At 41.4% G+C, this 8,665-nt stretch overlaps 1 long non-coding RNA gene across 1 annotated transcript; it reads left to right on the forward strand.

The window, feature by feature from the left end:
* Positions 1 to 981: 981 nt before the first annotated feature.
* Positions 982 to 1,619, forward strand: LOC146079633 (uncharacterized). Its single transcript, XR_014474665.1, has 3 exons — positions 982 to 1,095; positions 1,198 to 1,316; positions 1,527 to 1,619. It is a non-coding gene; the product is annotated as an uncharacterized LOC146079633 (long non-coding RNA).
* Positions 1,620 to 8,665: the final 7,046 nt, after the last annotated feature.

An 8,665-nucleotide genomic window follows, 5' to 3' on the forward strand; every position in this document is an offset into this window, starting at 1 on the left:
TCATGCTTTCTTCGCAGGGCAAGAGTGATGTAGGGTAAGGGACAGATAGCAGAGGGTTGAAATCTTTGTCAGTAACTCACACTTTCTTTCAGGAATAACGTTCAAGAAGGCTCTGCACCTCTGCCACACTGAAGATTCGTCAAGCATCAAGGGGTTCAGTCTGCAAAGAGACGACAGGCTGTCATAAGGCTTTCCAGTGCTGCGGCAGAGGGTAAGTTGCCTCATGCTTTCTTCGCAGGGCAAGAGTGATGTAGGGTAAGGGACAGATAGCAGAGGTTTGAAATCTTTGTCAGTAACTCACACTTTCTTTCAGGAATAACGTTCAAGAAGGCTCTGCACCTCTGCCACACTGAAGATTCGTCAAGCATCAAGGGGTTCAGTCTGCAAAGAGACGACAGGCTGTCATAAGGCTTTCCAGTGCTGCGGCAGAGGGTAAGTTGCCTCATGCTTTCTTCGCAGGGCAAGAGTGATGTAGGGTAAGGGACAGATAGCAGAGGGTTGAAATCTTTGTTAGTAACTCACACTTTCTTTCAGGAATAACGTTCAAGAAGGCTCTGCACCTCTGCCACACTGAAGATTCGTCAAGCATCAAGGGGTTCAGTCTGCAAAGAGACGACAGGCTGTCATAAGGCTTTCCAGTGCTGCGGCAGAGGGTAAGTTGCCTCATGCTTTCTTCGCTGGGCAAGAGTGATGTAGGGTAAGGGACAGATAGCAGAGGGTTGAAATCTTTGTCAGTAACTCACACTTTCTTTCAGGAATAACGTTCAAGAAGGCTCTGCACCTCTGCCACACTGAAGATTCGTCAAGCATCAAGGGGTTCAGTCTGCAAAGAGACGACAGGCTGTCATAAGGCTTTCCAGTGCTGCGGCAGAGGGTAAGTTGCCTCATGCTTTCTTCGCAGGGCAAGAGTGATGTAGTGTAAGGGACAGATAGCAGAGGGTTGAAATCTTTGTCAGTAACTCACACTTTCTTTCAGGAATAACGTTCAAGAAGGCTCTGCACCTCTGCCACACTGAAGATTCGTCAAGCATCAAGGGGTTCAGTCTGCAAAGAGACGACAGGCTGTCATAAGGCTTTCCAGTGCTGCGGCAGAGGGTAAGTTGCATCATGCTTTCTTCGCAGGGCAAGAGTGATGTAGGGTAAGGGACAGATAGCAGAGGGTTGAAATCTTTGTCAGTAACTCACACTTTCTTTCAGGAATAACGTTCAAGAAGGCTCTGCACCTCTGCCACACTGAAGATTCGTCAAGCATCAAGGGGTTCAGTCTGCAAAGAGACGACAGGCTGTCATAAGGCTTTCCAGTGCTGCGGCAGAGGGTAAGTTGCCTCATGCTTTCTTCGCAGGGCAAGAAAGAATCAAGTAAGTTTGTTGCATCAACACACAAGCAAAGAGGGTACACTTTTTGTAGGAAAGGGGACTTGGCAAGTATAGAGGGTCATAAGTAGAAGAGAACCTGGCAGGAGTAGATATGAACTTACTTTTTTTTTTTTTTTCCTTTTGCTTCACGTCCATCACGACAAATCCAGAGGGAACAGGAGAAGACGTCGGCACAGAAGCGTGCAAGGGTCCAGCCTGGGAAGAGAAGACAATGATGAGGCTGGCATAGGGCTATCAAGGGAGCTGAATCGGGTAAGTTTGTTGCATCAACAAACAAGCAAAAAGGGTACACTTTTTGTAGGAAAGGGGGAGTTATGGAAAGGTAAAAAGAGATGGTAACAGGGACAAATTTTTAAACAAGATACTATAGTGCCCATAAATAACTTATATTTTGTTGTGGGGGTTGCATCCTTCAAGCCAAGACCATCCAGACGGAACAGGAGAAGACGTCGGCACAGAAGCGTGCAAGGGTCCAGCCTGGGAAAAGAAGACAATGAGGAGGCTGGCATAGGGCTATCAAAGGATGACACATTGGGTAAGTTTGATTTACTTCCTATATTTTTTTTTTTCTTTGTTGTATTTAAAAAAAAACACACACATATATATATATATATATATATATATATATATATATATATATATGTATATATATATATATATATATATATATATATATATATATTTAGCAATGTCAATGTGAGCACATTTAGGGCCTTATTCAGATCTGATCAAAGTACAATATTTTTCCAAAAATGGGTAAAAGCATGTGCATTGCTGTGGGGCATATGTAACATGTATAAATTTATATTGGTGTTTTGTTTCTGTGCAGGGTAAATGCTGACTGCATTATTTTTAATCCAAAATTTTGAAAATTGAAACAATGTTTATAAATATGTATGTCTTAAGCGGTTTATGGTTAAAGGTTACACAACAAAGATGCCATAATTGATTTCAAATGACTTGAATATAATAAAATTGCACACATATTTGATATAAATGTAATATAATAAAAAGCAATTCTATCAATTTACATGTGTCCGGGTATATTTTTGATTATTGTAAGTGCTTGATATGAGATATATAATGTAAAAAAGTGGGTTATTAAGTTAAAATTAACTATATAAAATTTTTTGGGATTATGATTATTGTACACTGTGTGATTTACTTTCTCTATATATTAAGGTGTACTGTCATTACATAGATCAGGGGTAGCCAAGTATATGAATCGAAAGCTAACAATAGTTTTGTTTCCAGACCAGATGGTTGCTGCACAGGTGTAGTCATTACTCAATGATATATAGATGACCGTTTCCTGCATCTATATATCATTATTAGACAACACTTAGGTGGACAATCATTAGGTAGACCACTGAAGGTCGACCGGGTTAAAGGTGGACATGGTTTTAGGCCACCAGTCATTAGGTCGACATAGGTTTTTTTCAATTTTTTTTTGCCTACAGGCGGTATTTCGTGCCCTACCATCCACTATGGCGTGGCGGGAGAATCAAAGTGTGCCGAGTGTAACGATGCACCGTGTCCGAAGCATAGAAAGCAATTGCAGGGGCTGCGGTGCAACTCCAACTGTGTACATGTCGACATTTGGCTTTAAAAAACACATGTCGACATACAATCATGTCGACCTTGGCCCATGTCGACCTTTTCCCATGTTGACTGTCTACCGAAGTGTGGTTTAACAGTTGTACGGTAACCCACTGACTGATGATAGAATTTGGAAAATCTAGATTGGTAGAGAACATAAAAACTACAAACAGATTCTAACTAATTTAAATACAGTTTTCCAAATTAAAAAAATATATACATTTAAGGGTAAATAGATACCACTAAGATTATGTTATCTTAAAAGGTTATTTAAATACATCATACTGACCAATTGCAAATCAAATATTTAAGTTTGGATCAATACCATCATAGTAGAATTTGGTAGAATACTTGGGGATTTTACAATAGTAAAAGTTAATGCAGATTTTTTTCTTTGTGGGGGGGGGGGGTTTAAAACATTCAAATTTTACTATTGTTAAAGGTGAGAAATGTAATGTATAAGTATATGAATTAGAACGTTTACTTACCATAAATTTGAATTCACTGTAATGGTTTGGCTTCCTCTTTAACATCAGAACTTTAAAATTAGAACTTGAACTTAAGAACTTGAAGATTAACTTGAAAAATAATTATCCAAACATATAAACTTGTAGAAAAAATTTGAAAAACAATGTGTTTAAGGGAATGCTAAGTGATGTCCAATGGCACCAAGATATTCCAGTACAGGGACATGTCCATACTGTGAAACACAACGCTGAATTGCCTCCTCACGTTCTTTCAAGTCTCTCCTTGGGGGTGTTCTTGCAACATTCAGAACTACCTTCTGGATAAAACTAGCTGTAACTTTCTGTTCTTTATGTAAAACCGTGATGAGCTTGTATACACCGAACTTTTTTTCGCTAAGAATTATGTTCCATCTGCGATGCCAACCCTCCAACCTATTTTGGGTTCGGGGTATTCCAGCTAACACTGAGTCATAGATGGACCATATTTGTGGTGGGAAAAGAGGTGCTGACCGGGTAAGGCTTCGTGTGCGATCTCTTAGACGTCCCAATACATATGTCTCCTCAAAATAAGTTAACACGGGGGAAGCAATTGCAGGCATTTCCCCTTTCAAAACTTCAAAAGCAACTGCAATGTCATCTTCCGGTAGAAAAGCAAGTGCTTGTATGCTCTTTAATTTCAATGCAAGTGCATAATCCTTTGCATAATCACCTGCAAGTCCATGTGCTTGAATCTTTCTCCAAATGTTTTGGGAAAGATGAAAGAGGCAACACTTGTGTGTGCTGCTTGGAAAAACATTCTTTGAAGCTCTGATTGCTGAAAGTTCGAAATCTGTTATTATATACGTTGGGGAAAATGGCATTCCCAAATCAGTTGCAATCTCTTGAAGTTCTTCAAAAAATCGTAAATAGCATTCTTCATTCTTGCTGCTTAACAGTCCATAAACAAGCGGTAAAAAGCGCTGTGATGTTTCATGTGTGCCAACCATAGCATGTATGGAATAGATCTGGCGAAATAATGTCGGGCAAGTCTTGAAAGTTCCGTCCATTACCCAATACTGTGCTTCATGGAGCTTCCTCAAGTTCTCTTCTGTACTAAATAAAAGTACCCTTTCATCACCAACTGAACTGTCCCTTAACAAAAATTTGGTATCCTCGATGTATTCCAAATTATGAGGAACATTAATGTCCTCCAGGATGGTGGGTTCGGCAGGGCAATCTTCCCTCCTTACCCTTTTTACTAATTGACGAAGGGATTCCCGGTTGGGCAAACACATAGCACTTGTAGAAGGCATATCCGCTGTTACATTTTGGATAATTTGTGATGGTTCCTCGGTGGTATCCCTGGTACGTTGCTTTAACGCTGCCTTAGCAACGGCCACAATTGTCTTCTCCGATCTGGGAGCATGAGTATGCTCACCGTGCCTATTAAGTTGGTGAACTCCGGCCACAATCGTGGTTTTGGCGTAGGCTGAACAAGGGCCTGTTGTTCTTTCTGTGCAGTGCCAATAGACGACGTCTCCCTTCTGCTTATTCTTGGCAAGTAGATAGCCGTTTACGTTGAGTAACATTCCTCTCCGGGACGGAACAAATGTAAATTCGGGCGCTGGTGCTGGTGCTGGTGATATTGTTGCTGCTGCTGCTGCTGCTGCTGCAGCTGGTCTCGATTCATCTGTCATCTTAGAAAAAAATAGCTGTAGCTGTACCACAGAATACTTGATCCAAAATTTCAAATATGAATCTGGGACATTGAATGTAGGTATTTTTATAGTGTTTGAAATGGGCGTTAGTCTTTCGAAGTTAGAAAAAAACCTAACCCAATGAAAAGGCTTCATTTCAAAAAGTGGGCTGGTTTAAAAAGTGGGCTGGTTTAAAATTAGCCGTTACGACTTGAACAAGTACTGTAAATTGGTTTGAAAATAAAATACGAAAATGCTGAAAATGTTTGATTTTAGTTTAGAGGGCAACTTTAGGGTGCAACAGGGGTGAAGGAGGATGCCAGGTGCTAACCCTAATGAAGGGGTGATAATGCGGGTATCAGTGCTAGCATAGAGGTGAGCGGTACCGCTTCATTATGCTACTTGTGGTACTAAATTACAAGGGACAGTCGGGGGAACACTGGACATCTGTAGGTATCGCATCTAATATATACAGAAAAAGGGATGTCAGGGTAGAAATTTGTGGTGTCTACATGTACACAGCTATGGGTACACTTAGGGGTGCAGCATTCAAAGTGTTGAACTGTGGTGAATGCGGATGCCATGGAACCTATTCCCGGATAAATCCAGCCTCCCCAACGTCTCACAGCCTCCCGTCTACATTCAGTCGCATAGCTCCACTCTAGCGCTTTGCCTGGCTCTATCATGACTGTGGCACTACAAGTGCCAGAATGACATGGCACTGCGGAGCACTGCAAACACCAATTACACCGTAAAGCATGAAGGATTGCACCCATGGGATCCTTCCATCTGCCTAGCTGACTCCCCAAGCCTAACACTAATGAATGGGTGTGCGGGTATCACTGCTAGCATAGCGGTGAGCTGTGCAAGGGCATTATGTTACTTGTAGTACTATATTAAAAAGTAGAATAGTTTCTGAGGTGTAGATAAGTCTATATATATAAAATGGGGTGTACAGGGCAAGATTTGCGGCGTCTAAATGATTCTCCGAAACAAAGAAATCAAGGTGTATTGTAGGTACAGTAAACATGAATACAATTCGATTATAAAAATTCAATTAGCAAATGAGAAAATTATGTGAGCCCAGTAGATATTCAAAAGACTGAGGTGCCAGGAGTATGACACATGCTTTGTTTAAGCTACCTGTGATTACACTTTGATTACAATAATGATATGTCGAAGTCGAGTTGCATACACGCCATTTTAGGATAGTATGGCCGCCATTTTGGTTCGCAGAGTTGCGCAAATAAAGTTTCCATACCCGCGTCTGTGTGACAAAGTGGACCAGAAGAGTAGCCATACTATCACACATAAATTCATAAAGACATACTGACACTAAGTAAAATATAGTTAAAGGTTTAGAACGCCACACATAGCTTAGTTAGCCCTGCATACATCTGTCTGTATCATGTTTAGTACCGTTCCGTTCCGTTTCTTATGCGCAGTATTCCGGTCATTGCGAATATTTCACAATACGCACGGCCCGATAGTTATGGACAAAATCCATATTCCTAAGACAGTTTCTGTTGAAAGTATATAACAAAGGAATCTAGAGGTAACCGGTTCCTACAGCTTTTTACAACCCCTGACGACGAAACCAACGAACAAAGGACTCTTAAAGTTCACTCCCCTGCACCTATTCAAACCAGGTGCATCGTCTTACCCCCAATCACAGTGGACCTGACATACGATCTCTGACCAATGGGAATGGCCTTTGACCTCCCCCTTCTGACCCTATAAGATAGGCGACCCTGAGCAGCCACGGTCACTTCGGCACATCTACCTTTCCCTGACTTTCTACCGGGCTATAGTTCAACCCTGAACGATAGCGAGCTCTGACCGGACTGCGCTTCGCATATTTGATGAGACGGTAAACGGTTGCATTCACGGTATTTATTCTTATTGTATTGTTGGCTGATTGTATCCTGTATCTGTTTTCTTCCCCTAGTCGAGCCTGATTATTGTATTCATTGTTAGTCTATTGTATTACCTGTTATACCTGTATTTTCTATTTCTGTAACCCCCTTTTGTCCATTAGGGACTTAAATACAACTTTTTACGGAGTTCTTATCTCCTTACTTCTATACTGTGGTTGTGTCTGATTATTCGCATATAGCGAAAAGGTATATTACGGACACTGTCCTTAAAGGTATATTCGCAGATTTGAGTCAGAGTACTGCGAAAGGTTCTCCTATTAAGGTATTAGTTCTTTGGTGTAAATATACACAATAAAGGTACGCTACGCTTTGTTCGCACGTAGCTAGGTATAAAGGGTACGCAGGTTGCGGACATAATACGTAACCTGCGCTTTTCACTTATTGTTTCTTTGGTCATATTTAATCGCCATTAACAGATATTACCAAACTCAAAAGATATCTGACCAAGATATAAAATATTTCTTTGAAGATATCAAAAAGACTAAGGCGCCAGGGTTATGACACATGCTTTGTTTAAAGTCACCGTGAATACAAAGATTAAAATAATTATATTAGCAAAATCAAAAGACATCTGACCCCAGTGTCAAGATATAGAACCGATTTAGGCGCCAAGAGAATGACCCATGCTTTTAGGAGACATGATTTTATAGATAAATTGGTGTAGGCTGGCACAAAACATTTTTATTTATTTTTAAATTTCTTTATTAAAGCACGCACATATTCCGCAGCGCTTTACAGAAAATATATGAACATACAAATCAGTCCCTGCCCCAGTAGTGCTTACACTCTATATTCCCTTCCACATGTGCACAAACATGACATCACATCAGTCCCTGGCCCACTGTATTCCCTAACACATGTAGGCAAACACATTTGGATCAAAATAGGGGTAGCGGGCATATAAATGTAGACAGGAGGCTGTGTGACTGTATGGGGAGGCTTGGGAAGTCTGCATTTAGCAGGGAATGGGGGTGCCATATTTTATGGGTGCAGCGAGGGAGATGGAGGGATCCCAGGGGTGGAGGCCTTCCTGGGTGAGGGTTTAATGGGCGTGTGCGGCGCTGAAGAGTGGCAGGTCATTCTGGCACTTGTGGTGCCACAGTGATGATAGGCACCGGCAATGCGCTAGAGTGGAGGTAGGCAACTGAATGTAGGCGGGAGGCTGTGTGACTGTATGGGGAGGCTTGGAAAGTCTGCATTTAGCCGGCAATGGGGGTGCCGTATTTTAGGGGTGCAGCTAGGGAGATTGAGGGATCCCAGGGGTGGACTGGGTGAGGGTTTAATGGGCGTAAAGCATGAAGGATTGCACCCATGGGATCCTTCCATCTGCCTAGCTGACTCCCCAAGCCTAACACTAATGAATGGGTGTGCGGGTATCACTGCTAGCATAGCGGTGAGCAGTGCAAGGGCATTATGTTACTTGTAGTACTATATTAAAAAGTAGAATAGTTTCTGAGGTGTAGATAAGTCTATATATATAAAATGGGATGTACAGGGCAAGATTTGCGGCGTCTAAATGATTCTCCGAAACAAAGAAATCAAGGTGTATTGTAGGTACAGTAAACATGAATACAATTCGATTATAAAAATTCAATTAGCAAATGAGAAA

Source organism: Crinia signifera, chromosome 5 (assembly GCF_055691185.1).
Source record: "Crinia signifera chromosome 5, ASM5569118v1, whole genome shotgun sequence".
Lineage (NCBI taxonomy): Eukaryota > Metazoa > Chordata > Amphibia > Anura > Myobatrachidae > Crinia > Crinia signifera.